Source organism: Nycticebus coucang, chromosome 1 (assembly GCF_027406575.1).
Source record: "Nycticebus coucang isolate mNycCou1 chromosome 1, mNycCou1.pri, whole genome shotgun sequence".
NCBI lineage: Eukaryota > Metazoa > Chordata > Mammalia > Primates > Lorisidae > Nycticebus > Nycticebus coucang.
The window spans coordinates 32,262,669-32,276,608 of record NC_069780.1 but is presented as its reverse complement, the minus strand read 5'-3'; positions in this window follow the sequence as shown (position 1 = coordinate 32,276,608).

Sequence of the window (13,940 nt, the reverse complement as noted above, 5' to 3'; positions counted from 1 at the left end):
AAATCAGAGACATGAGAATCATTCTGGACATTTTTCTTAGCAAGAAAATATATTGGTCCCTGTATCTTGTCATATTTTACCCCTTTGATATAGTTAGAGTCCTCCTTGTCTATGTCAATTCCAAGGCTACTTAACTAAGTGGTGTTATTTATTACTTTGGGCTATTTAAATAGTCTACTATTAGGTCCCTCTACTTCCTAATTTCAATGAGCCTATAATTTACCTCACACCCAGACATTAAAGCTCAAATATGATTATGTAATATCTTTAATATTTTTTAAATATTAGCCAAGAATAAGGTATAAACACAATAGATTTGGTTATTTTGTAACCTGGCCTCTGTTCAATTTTCCAGGTTCAATTCCATCATTTTCCCTCCCAACTGACTCTGGACCAGCTGTGTTAATGATCTTAAGAATTTAGAAAGGACATCTTTTGGACTTGGTTTCTGACATATTGTAAGAAATCTTGCTTGACCTCCATTTTGTCTTCTCTAAGATGAGTGTAATATTATCCGTTTCATTAGATTGTTAGGAGGATCAATGTATATTTGTTTAATAGTTCTGTACCTTGTCCATGGACTCTCTAACAGATAGTCAGTGCTCCAAATTATAGTTATTATTAGCATTACTTACTCTGTCTAGAATACTACTTCTTGAATGTTTACTAGGTGCTCATGAAATAGGCTTTAATTCTTTCTTCAAAATTCAACACAGATATAATCTCCTCTGAGATACGCCATACATTTACAAGGATTAGATTCTTCTGAAGTTCGTTAGAACAACTGGGCTCGATCTTAGTTTCACAATATTGCGTTTGCATAATTCAGTTTTCTCATTCATGCAATGAAGGTAGAAATCATTACCTTGTGAGTTTCTAGATTAGAGTATTTTTTTAAAGTACAAATAAGTCTACACTTTTTTTCTCCAATACATGGATATTCTCTCATTTCCACCCTTCCTCTCCATTTCTTTGATGTTTTTATATTTTTAATACTAATGGAAAAGCATTGATCCTACTTTCTTAAATTATAGGCTTATTATTTGTTCCTTAAACTTTCCTCAAAAACCTCCTGTCAGGAGCCTGAACATTTAATTTTTCCTTTCTATATTTCTTTCAAAAAATAGGAAGGCCTTTATTTATGTTTGGTAGAATACTATATATAGGCACAACCAATATGCATGTATGTATTTACATTTATCAGATATGAATGCATGATTCTGTATAAAACCTGCCCCACCAAAGCCCGTGGAAATATCCATGTATAACAGACAGAATTAATTAATGCAGGTGGTCTTGTTTGTATGGGTTATTAGCAAGTGAAGTACAAGTCTTATTTGGGGTAAGAAACACCTTATTTTCAATTATTTAGGGTTGTATAAGAGTTTCTTTAAAGAAAAACTGGTCAGAGATGGAAATACATAGGGTCATGGGTAGAAGAAATTTCAAATAATCACCATTAAGAAATACTACGTGATTATTTCTATAAACATGCACAAAATATACATCACCCATTACCTTTTAATAATAGTGGACAAAATGGAATAATGTAAAATTTTCAATCTGGGGGATTTACACGTTTCATTTTGGTGTCTATTATGTTTCTTCAGTGTTGCCGACATCCCCTTGCAAACCTATCCCAGCAAAACCTAAAGCTCTGCACAACTGTGTAATTTGAATAATGCTATTTGAAAGATCATATCAAAAGATGAGCAGAATTGACAGCATTGTCTTCCTAGATTTTTAGTAATGAGAGAAGTGCTTATACTTTTTGGTTCAGGCATTTCTTATAACACTTAACAAATTGGTCTCTAAATGAAATCTATGGTAGGCAACTCACAGTCTCATTTCCATCTACTTCTCTCTTTTTAAGCATAATTTCCTTGAATCAGCTCTTATTATCCAAGTTTTTTAAATTGTGTGGAAATGCTTCCTTGATCAATACAATATGGAATATCACAGCTTTATCCCCAGAGATCAAGGTGTGTCTGTAATAACCTTGCAAGTTTATAGATGTTATACTAGCAACCCACTGCTGTAAAGTTGCTCCTTACTGGATAGCCTTATAAAAGGTTTAGCTCTCTCTCAATGTCTTTGCAAACTGTTCACACCAGGCTGAATGATTTCTTGAATGAGTTGACTCATCTTTTGCTGTTTCACACATACATACTCCTGAAAGAGATGAATCACCAAGAAGAGTGAACCTTGAGTACAGACGGAAGCTCAGCCAAAGTAAATACCAAGCCAAATAAATCAGCGTTTTCTTCAGCTGGGTTGCCTGCGGGCTAAGAAAGAATGGGCTACTCATAGGGACCTCAAGTCTCACTGAGCAGACAGTAGAGGGATGTTCCAGGAATGGTGAGATCCTGACACAGCCAATCAAATCATTCTGGATTGGAAGGTCTCAGAGTAGCTGGGAGACAGAATATGCTATAAAAATGCATCAAGTTAATTTCACGCTTTTCCACCTTCAACTTTTGCACAAATTAAATTTAATGCTCCTCAGCCTGAGTGGTCTGCATGCAAAATGGTACCATGTGGTTGGTACTGATGGAGATAAAAAGGGTTCAGTGTTATTTATAAAATAGTAAGAAAATATTTGTTTTGTGATCATGAGTAGCTTCACAGTAATTAAATCCCCCTCTAATAGGTACTGTAACTCTGTAGCTCATAAAACATTAAAATTAAACATTTACCTTTCCTCAGTATTAGATACCAAGTTAAAGTTACCAACTAATTCAACCTTCTTTATTTTAAATTTCCACATAAAAATAGGTAGTTCTCTTCATTAAATAATCTTTAGACCATATTCCTGTATTAATAATGTAGAATCTAAAGGGGCCCATATTTGGTGCCTGTCTCAACATGAATGTCAGAATAAAACTCCAAAGAACAGGAAGACATATGTATTCATGGTCTTTACCATATCTGGAAAAAATAGGCTTATTTCTAGTATTTAGTAGAATTACACCAGTTTTCTAACTAAGATGAAACAAATCCAAGTTATCCCTGCCCATACAAGACAGCCCTAATTTGTAGTCAACAGTTAGGGTGTTTGACCTATAAATATTTATGAAATAATCATGCAAAAGGCAGCCCTGAAGAGTTTTTGGACTTGGGGAAAAGTCTACTTTCTTCTAGATCTGTTCTTTCAGGTATAAGAAGATGATGCAAACACACAGGAAATGTGTAAGTTATAAGAACTGGGGAGAGAGGAAGATGTAGGGATAGAGAGGTAGCTGAAAATTTTTTTTATCACCTTTCATCACTATTAACATATTCCTGCTCTTTAACATTCCTAAGACATTTTTCTACATTTTATTCCATAGTATGATCACATTTAAGGGTCTGGAGTTTAGAGGTACCTGCCACCCCCAGGACTAGATTGAGAGATCAGATAAGAAGGAATCAGCAAAAGAACTGAACAATGAAAAATCAGAGGGAAAAGACACTCCCTGCATTTACAAATGAAGGCAAATTTTGAGGTCACTGGGTTATGTGGTTTGTCAGTTTAGGGCTATTCCATCAGCAACTTGAGATGATCAGGAATCAAGGAGCTTTCTATAATGCAGATGGCTTTGGGCATCTGGCTTTCTACTCATGACTGATGGGTTTGGAAGTATATAAATATAAAACTGTAACAAGAGGGAAGAAGAAAACAATAATTCCTTATATATGGATACTAACCGAAATAAAAATGTTGAAATGACTTGTAAAGAATTTCAAATATGCATTGTGAGAAAGCTCAGTGAAGTACAAGAGAAAATGTAGGAAATGAGTGAAAAATTCACTACAGAAATCTTTAAAAAAATCAAATGCAACTTCTGAAAATAAAAAATTCATTCAAGGAAATACAAAGCAAGTCAAAAGCCTTAAAGATAGGGTCCAGCAGGCAGAAAAAAGAATCTCAAAGCTTGAAGACAACACCTTTCAATTAAACAAGTCAGTCAAAGAGAAAGAACAGAGAAATTAGAGGAATGAATAATGCCTATAAGAAATATGAGTTTATGTAAGGAGACCTAACATAAGAATCATGGGTAACTCTGAAGGTGAAGAAGAAAACAGACAAGAGGTGGAAAATGTATCTGAGGGAATACTTGAGGAAAATTTCCTTGGTTTTGCTAGAAATCTAGAGAACTAAGTGCAAGAAGCTCAATAGACTCCTGGGAGTTATCACTAAGAGGAAATCACCACACCATATAATTATCAGACTGGCCAAAGTTTACACAAAAGAGGAATTCCTATAAGCCATATGTAAGGTGAAAACATCAGGTAACTTAGAAGGAAAACCCACCAAACAACTATAGACTTCTCAACTGAGACTTTGCAAGCTAGAAGGGAAGGGGCCCCATTCTCAATCTTCACAAACAGAATAATGGCTGGCATAGAGTTTTGTACCTTGCAAAACTAAGTTTCTTGTATGAGGGAGAAATAAAGATTTTTTCAGACAAGCAAATGCTGAAGAAATTTGTCAAGGTCAGATCTGGCCCGCAAGAAGCGCTTGAATCTGCGTTATACCGTGATCAGCACAATAGACACCAATCAGAATGAATCTGCGTTATACAGTGATCAGCACAATAGACACCAATCAGAATAAAATCACCCAAAAACTGATGTTCAGAGCCCAGATTCCACAATGGTTTAAGAGGTAAAACAATATTAAGAAAGCAATAAAGTTCTACTCAACAGGATGAACAGAAATCCACCCCATATAACAATTCTTTTGGTAAATATGAAATGGCTTGAATTCCCCACTCAAGAGGCATAGGCTGATTGAATTGATAAAATATTATAAGCCAGGTATCTGATGTCTCCAGAAACACTTCTAACTCACAAAGACTCCATTTAGATTTAAGGTGAAGGGATGGAAAACAATGTACCAGGTAAACAAAAACCAAAAGGAAGCTGGATCTACCCATTCTCATGTCAGATAACATAGACTTCAAATCAACAAAAGTAAAGAAAGGCAAAGACGGGACAGCACCTGTGGCTCACAGGAGTAGGGTGCCAGCCCCATATGCTGGAGGTGGCAGGTTCAAACCTAGTCCTGGCCAAAAACTACAAAAAAAAAAAAAAAAAAAAAAAAAAAAGAAAGAAAGGCAAAGATGGTCATTACATAATGGTAGAAAGAACACTTCAACAAGTGGACATAGCAATCCCAAACACTGTATTTATACGTCTAACACAGGTGCACCTAGATTCATAAAGCAAACCCTAGTAGATCTAAACAAAGTGACAAATAGCAACATTGTATGAGCTGCGGACTTCAACATTTCACAGACAGAACTGGACAGATCCTCCAAGCAGAAAATAAAGAAATAATGGACTTATACAAGACTATAGAACAATCTGGTCCAACAGACATTATAGAACATTCTACCTAAAAAGTACTGAATATACATTCTTCTCATGAGCACATGGAACATTCTCTAAGATTGATCACATTTTAGGCCAGAAATTTAAAAAAATAGAAATCTGGTTAACATAACCTTCACCTCACTTTCTTAATTATTGTGTTAAGATATTTATACTCTACACTTAGTAGATTTGATGCGTACCCTTGTAAAATGTGCCCCAATTGTATATAAAACAGCACATTGTACCCCATAAATGCATTAATGTACACAGCTATGATTTAATAAAAAAACATAAAAAATTAAAAAAAGAAATCATAACATGTATCTTCTCAGAGCACCACAGTGACATAAAATTAGAAATCAATTCCTACCTAATAACTCTTGATAAAAGCTTTCCCCCAGCAACTTCTGTGTATCCCCTAGTCTTAAGATGATGAATTAATAAAAATGAGCAGGTTATGTTTTGCTGCTTGCTTTCATTGGGTTGGGCTTACTTTGCTGAAATGTTTTGAACGAGGCAAAAAAGTAGTGAAAATCTTTTTTTATTTTTTTTCTTCTAAAGTAGAAGAGATAAAAAGGAATTGGAGATACTGGGTTGCCATAGTCGTTATCCTTTCTTCTCATTACAATGACAGAGAGGAAAGTGCAGTGAAATTGACTTACTATATCATAAGGAGGCAGAAACAGAATAAGAGAAAGAATGTTTAACTAGAGCAGCGGTTCTCAGCCTGTGGGTTGCGACCCACAGGAACTGTAGTAAAGGGCTGCAGCATTAGGAAGTTTGAGAACCACTGAACTAGAGATCAACTAAACTTTCTTCCCTGTATGGTACCTAACAATGCTTTGGTAATTTTTCTTTACCATTGTATGCATCCCTATAAATTATGACACAAATCCCAGAGATTTAATTTTTTCTGTTGGAGTTATAGTGAGCATTAAACGCTCTTGTCTTGGGCAGGCAGGCATTTGTGAATTTTTCTCCCCTTCTCATTAAAGCAAAATATCTTGGAGAAATAGTATCTTATCTTTTCCCTTAATTTCATTATTCTTTTTTCTCTAAGCATCCCGTTAAAATCCTGCAGCTAAGCCAATACCCATGCTTTTCTCTGTTGGAACTTATCCACCCTCTGCCCAAACCTTCAGTCTTCAGTAGCTCTCTTTCCTTTCTGTCCTTTTCCATCTTCACCTCCATATCATGGATTTGGGAGCCCCCTTAATCATCTTTTAAAAGTTGCTCAGATACCTCTGTCTTTTCCAGAAGTGAGAGCTGCTCCCCTAAGAACCTTGGAAACCTTCCATTAGCACTTACCTGATTGCACTGTGGTTATCAGCTCCCATCTGTTTCCCCCACTGGGGTGTGATATTCCTAAGGGCATGACTATGCCTTTGTCAACTTTGTATCCTTAGTGTCTAACCTAGTACTTTGGAATTCAATAAATGTTTGATAAATGAATGAATCAAGAGGATGAAAGAGAGGGAAGCAGAGTGCAGCATCAAAGAATTAAAGTAAGTACACAGAGGGCAGCATAAAGCCTGACAACTGTCCCACTGTCCCCTCCACATCCCCTGGTGGCAGTGTCAATGTGGACAACATGAGGCAACTTTGAAGTGGAAACTCGAGCTAGCCAACAGGATGCAGGAAAGTCAGTAAAATCACTGATCCAGTGCACTCTGGCTCAGGGGTAGTTGTTGTCATGTACATGTGCGATAAAGGACTGCAGGTTTAAAAAGCACTCAGATACACTTATAACTTGTGGATAGAGTGGTACTCTGCAATAAGTGGTAATAATAATGATGAGTTAAAATTTATCAACTATTTACTATGTGGCAGATGCCTATTATGCAAGGAACTTCCCTACATCATTAACAGTCATCATAAGAACCTTTCATTTCTTAATAATTTGTGTAATTCCAAGGGGTACAAGTATAGTTTTGTTACACAGACAGTAGTGAAGTCTGTAACCGTCACTAGAGTAGCATACATTGCACCCATTAAGTTATTTTTCATCCTTCACCCCCTTCCAGTCTCCCACTCTTCCAAATCTCTAATGACTATTATTTCATTATAGTCCATGGTTTTCACAATTTCTTATGTGTAGGGGGAAAAAATCGAAGGAAGTTTAAATATTTCAAACAAGGACATACTACGGTTAAGTAATGACACAATCCAAGCTACATCTATCAGTTTAGGCCAGAATCCTTTCTTGCCAGAGATTAACCCCAGGAAAACTTTCTGGAAACCAATAAAACCATGCCCTGAGCAGGTGATCAAATCAGGGCTCACTTGATCCTAAGATTTGCTGGAGCCCTGTGATTTGCTGCTGTTTGTGGAAGGACTTCAGAAAGTTTTTCATAAGTTCCCACAGTGTTCCATGGGAACTCTGGGCAAAGGCTAGATTTTGCCAGCATCAACAAGCTTACAGCATTTCAAGACCTTTCATCTGCAGAAAGAGCATTAATACAGCCTTCTTCAAGAGGTTCCTGTACAGCCTGAGGGACACAAAATGCTTTGTGTCTCATAGTCTCCGTTCCTTAGCCAAAGTCCATATGAACAACACCTATTCCTCTCAGGGGCACTCATCCTTGTACTGTCCTAGGGCTATTCCCAGATTCCTTCTCCCACTTCTTTATGCCCTTCTAACCATTTCCTTTCCTTCCTCTGGGACCTCAGTCATGGTAAGTAAAGCTTCCCCCACACTCAGTCTTTTCACAGAAAGTTCCTTCCACCTTCTTTCTTACTTGAAGCTTGAATCTCCCTTGAGAACATGGTCCTTTCTCTTGTACTCATCCACGGTAGCAGTTGATTATTTTGTCAGTCCTAAAAAGCTACAGGGAAGAGCTGTCCTGTGTCATGAGTCTGCATTGCCACAAACCTGCAGTGACTCTTCAGGTTTTGTTCACAAATCTCTGTTCTCATGATTCTATACTCACCACTTTTTGAAAAATAAAGGTAATGGCAATATTTTCTTGAGACTTCCCTTTCCCCTCCTACCATCCATGAGAAGATCATAACTGATCTGTATGTATTCTGCTATTCTTAATATTTTTTTAAAAATACTTTATTTGCAGCTAATTTAAAACTTTATGTATGCAGAACATTTAGGACAAAAATTTCTCTTCAAGATCTACTTGCACTGTTTCAAGGCTTGAATATAAAATTCATTATTGTGCAGTTCAAAATTCTTATTTCAGTTATGATTTCTTCAACAATGAGTTTTTAGAAATGGTTCTAAAATTATAAAGTGTGGTCAGAGTACATATCCTATATGATACATATTCTTTGAAACTAGTAGAGTGTTACCTTAGTATTTTACCCTTCCCTTTTTATTTATTTTATTTTTGCAGTTTTTGGCCAGGGCTGGGTTTGAACCCATCACCTCTGGCATATGGGGCTGGTGCCCTACCCTTTTGAGCCACAGGTGCTGCCCTACCCTTCCCTTTTTAAATGGTTCATGTGTGCCTGAGAAAAATGGGAAATCTCTTGTCTTGTACAAGGTTCTAAATCATCCTTACTTTAGTATGTTCTCTAAATCGTCCTTACTTTATCTCACAAGTTCTTTTTTTTTCTTTTTAATTTCACATTAATATGAGGATGCAAACGTTTAGGTTACATTGTTTTCAATTCTAAGGTAAAGTTCAAGGTGTAGTTAAGCCCTTCACCCAGGGGGTGTGCTGAACACCCTCACATTGTGCACATTAGGTGAGTTCCCTCCAGTTGCTCTCTCTCCTCCCCTCTCCCCTCCAGCTTCCCCCCACCCCCTTGCTAGAGTATATTTGTGTTTTATCTTTCATGTGAGTATGTAGTCATTTATATATTGATTTCATATATATAAACCCATCCAGGTAAACACAAAAGATATAAAGTCTCCATCTTTTCTTATGGCTGAATAGCACCCTGGTGTACATATGCCACAGTTTGTTAATCCATTCATGGGTTGATGGGTTGCTTCTACAACTTGGCAACTGTGAATTGAGCCAACAAACACATGAAAAAATGCTCATTGTCTCTAATCATCAGAGAAATGCAAATCAAAATCACACGGAGATATAACCTAACTCAGTGGTTCTCAACATGTGGGTCATGACCCCTTTGGGGGTCAAACAACCCTTTCGCCTTTCACAGGGGTCGCCTAAGACGATCGGAAAACACATATTTCTGATGGTCTTCGGAACCAAGACACTGCTCTTCCTGTGTGTGGGTCACCACAGCATGAGGGACTGTATTAAAGGGTCACGGCATTAGGAAGGTTGAGAACCACTGACCTAACTCCAGTGACATTAGCCCATATCACAGAGTCCCAAATCTGCAGATGCTGACCTGGGTGTGGAGAGAAGGAAACACTTTTACACTGCTGATAGGATTGCAAACTAATACAACCTTTATGGAAAGAAGTATGGAGAATTCTTAAAGAACCAAAAGTCGACCTTCCATTTGATCTTGCAATTCCTATTACCAGGTATCTACCTAGAAGAACAAAAATCATTTTACCACAAGGACATTTGCACCAGAATGTTTATTCTCACTAGTTTTTTATCATTATCTTTTTTTTCTGTTTGATATGCTTTACCTAAGAATAATATAAAGAGATGTGTTGAAAAACCCTACTATAATGGTGGGTATCTAATTCTCTCTGTACTTATAGCCTGTTTTTTTTTTTTTGCATGTGTATGTGTGTGTGTGATTTTAAGGTATTTTATTAGGTGCTTTGAGTTTTGAGTACACAGGTCTTCCATGTTGAACCTTTATCATTAAATTGTGACTCTCCTCCCCATTAAAAAAACAAAAACAAAAAGTACTAATTGTTTCTTTGGCGTAAAATTACTACAGATGTCCTACAATTATTTTAACTGATATTTGCTCAGTATATTTCTTTGTATTTTTAAATGTTCACCTTTTTAAGAACTTAAGTTTTCAGGTTTGTCTTTTTAAGAAAGTTTAGGCTGGATTTATTCCTCAAGCTGAAAATTCTTAATTTCTTTGAAAGGAAGTCTGTTAGTTAATTAATTAATTAATTAATTTTTGAACAGTTTTATTCTCTTGGCCTGGCTAAAGTGCAATTGTGAGCATCATAGCTCACAGCAACCTCAAATTCTTCTGCTCAAGTGATCCTCCTGTCTCAGTCTCCTGAGCAGCTGGGACTCTGGGTGCAAGCCTTCATGCCTGGCTAATTTTTTCTATTTTTAGTAGAGGCTCCTGAGCTCAAGCTCCTCCTGTCTTAGCCTCCTGTCTTAGCCACCATGCCTGGCCCATTTATTCATTTTTGATTGCTGATATTTGGACTTGTTTCAACCATTTTTCTTTGTGCTTTCTGATTTTTTCTCATGTTTATTTTTCCTTGTCTTTTTCTTGATTGATTCAGGTTTTTTATTTCTCTCTTCTACTTATTTGGAGGAATAAAATCTATCCTTATTTCTTTAGTGGTTATTTTTGATATTTTAACATCTATTCTGAAGGACATTAAGACTTTAAATATCTTGTTATTACCTGTCATCATTTACATGCTATAGCAGTCCAGAATTTTATCTTTCTCTTTTTAAATAAAATATTTTAATTTTTTAAAATGCAAAATTTTCTCCCATGTGATCACTTTGATTCCTAGATTCTAGAATCCCAACAGATAAACCAAAGAATCCTGTCTTGACACATAAAAACGAACTTCAATTTTATTAAAATTATAATATGCATACAAAAGTACCCAGGTCTTAATGTGTGCAGTCTGATGAATCCTCACATTCATAGAATTACCAGTTCAAGAATTAGAAGACTACTAGCATCCCAGAATGTCCTTTGCGCCACCTCCCAATCTACTCTGATAGCCACTCTTCTGACCTCTAACACTATACATATTTTGCCTAGTTTTGAATTTTGTGTAAATGATAGCATACAATGCATATTTTTTTGTTCAGCTAGTTTTTTAAGAAATCTCCATACTGTTTTTCACAGTTAGTTCTAATATGAAATCCCACTGACATTCCTTTCTCTCTGTATCCATGCCAACATCTATTGTTTTTGGACTTTCAAATAAAAGTCATTCTAATAGGGGTAAGGTGGTATCTCATTGTGGTTCTAATTTGTAGTTCCCTGATAATTAGTGAGGTTGAACATTTTTTTTTCATGTGTTTCTTGTCCATTTGCCTATCTTCTTTAGAAAAATCTTTGCTTATGCTTTTTTTAAGTTAATTTTTAATAAAATCATAACTGTATACAGTTAAGGGGTACAAGGTGAGGAATTGATACACAGTGTGGAATGCTTAAACACCCACTTTTATACCAACTCACGATCTCATGTTATGTTGCTACAATGTACTCCCATAATTTATCTCTTCACTAACTAGAAGAGCTTAGTGTTATCAGTAACTTGGGAAGTACTGCCAATAAATTTATGAAAGATTAAATAAAAATTGTCCCCCTCTAAATTAAAAAAGAACAATTCTTAATAAACTGATTCTTACCCTTTTTTTGGTAAATCTCAATTGTTTTCTAATTCATGAAACATTGGCCTTACTCTTTGGGGCAATGCTTGACCAAAAATATTTCAAATATTTAACTACGTTGAATGCAATGTTTCTTTCTTATGTAAGAACTCATCCTTCTCCCAAACATCTTTAAAGCATTAGCTAAAACTAAAATATCCTAATTAGATATTGATATAGTATGGTAAAGTCTTATAGAATTTAACTTAAAGACCTCACAGGTTACTCAAGAAGTATAATGGAGTATAGTGCTTTGGTATCCTATTAAGCAATTTCGTGATTGAATAGTTTGGAAATATTGTCTGTTTATATCTGTTGGCAATGATGAATTATAGTGGTTTCTAAAGTGTCACAGTAATCCTCTCAATATAAATGTTAGCATGTAGTATGCTTTTAATAAATATTAGCCCTTATAAATTATTCCGTTTTATTTAAAAATTCTTCTGTAAAAATGAAATGCTTTAATTTCTTTAGAATTTTTGCTAGTCCTAGAGAGCGTAAAAATGAGGTCTTGTTGTTTTGGTTCCTGCTAGAGGTGTACTTTTGGTTCCTGGATTGCATTCTGGTATATTGTAGATTATGAACATTGAAAATTTATTTTGTCTCAAAAATAAATACATTGGAAGCCCTGTTTTTGGCTTTCTGGTTTATTTCTATCCCATTTCAATATTTTCAGCACAAATTATGAGAGTTAGATATTAACTACTATAATTTTATTTTTATTTCTTTTCTTCATTCTTGATAAGAATACTGTGTGTATCATGTCCCCTTTCTTGAATGAGAAGGATAAATAGAATGATATATTTTCATTCATTGAATATGGCACATTTACTGTTCAGGATTAAGTTAATTTCCTCTCGAAATATCCCTCTCCACCATCTCATGGTCTTCCCCTAATTTCAGACATTCATTGGCAGAATGGGGTAATATTCTGCATGGAGTAATAAAAACGAAATATAACGAAGATGGAAAATCAGATCTGGCATTTAGGAGACAGTTTTAATATGCCACAAATTCTCACATCCTTAGACTGCCGCAGAGTTAATAGACTTATTGTGCGTCCTGTGGAACCATGGAACCGAAATAACTTATAAGGGAACAAATTAGCTAAAACATGCTTAAGACATCTCTTTTGTAGTGACTGATTAAAATTTGGTTCACGAAGAATTATTTGTGATGGATGCAAAACAAGCAGTCAAACCAATTAAGGTCCTTAAAGAGCCCAGAGAATTTTACTCCAAAAATCATGTTTACCATTGTTTTCAACTTGAGATAATTGTTTTCTGTTCACCTGAATTTTCCACTTCATTCACCCTATTCCTTGAAAAGAAAACTGCAGAATACCCTCTCATTATTAACCTGGCTTTGCTCCCTCTTTCTCTCCCATCCAGCTTTACCATCTGTTATCCTCACTCCACCCCAACCTCAGCAGATCTTTTTAGCAGTATCTTTATTTAATTATCAGTTTAACACCTTTTCTTAAGTAGTCATCTGCCAATAAATCCATCATCTCCTTAGCTTTTCTACCCTTTACCTAAGGAAATCATAGTTTTCCTTAGTATGATATCACCTTTCTTTATCATAGACAGGTGATAATCCTAGTCCTGATCTTTCAAGCCATGTCTTCTCATGTCTTTTTTTTTTTTTTGGCTAAACGTGCAATTCACGTGCATTAGACTGTGTTAGAAGAAGTGATGTATACTTCAGGAGGAAATAGCCTCACTGTATTCTAAAAGTCCCAGGGAATATCTGAAATGTTTTATTCAGTTCTGGACATTTTCTTTTCTTTCTTTTCTTTCTTTCTTTCTTCCTTGCTCTCCCTTGCTCCCTCTCTTCCTTCTTTCCTTTTTTGACAGGGTCTTGCTTTGTTAACTAGGCTGGTGTGCATACAACCTCAAACTCTGGGCTCCAGCCATCTTCCTGCCTCAGCCTCCCTTATACATGGGACTACAGGCATACAGAACCACATTCAGCTAATTTTCCTTATTATTTGTAGATACCGGGTCTCACATGTTGCTCAGGCTGGTCTTGAACTCCTGGCCGCAAGCAATCCTGCCACCCTGACCTTCCAAAGTGCTAGGATTACAGGCATGTGCCATCATGCCTGGC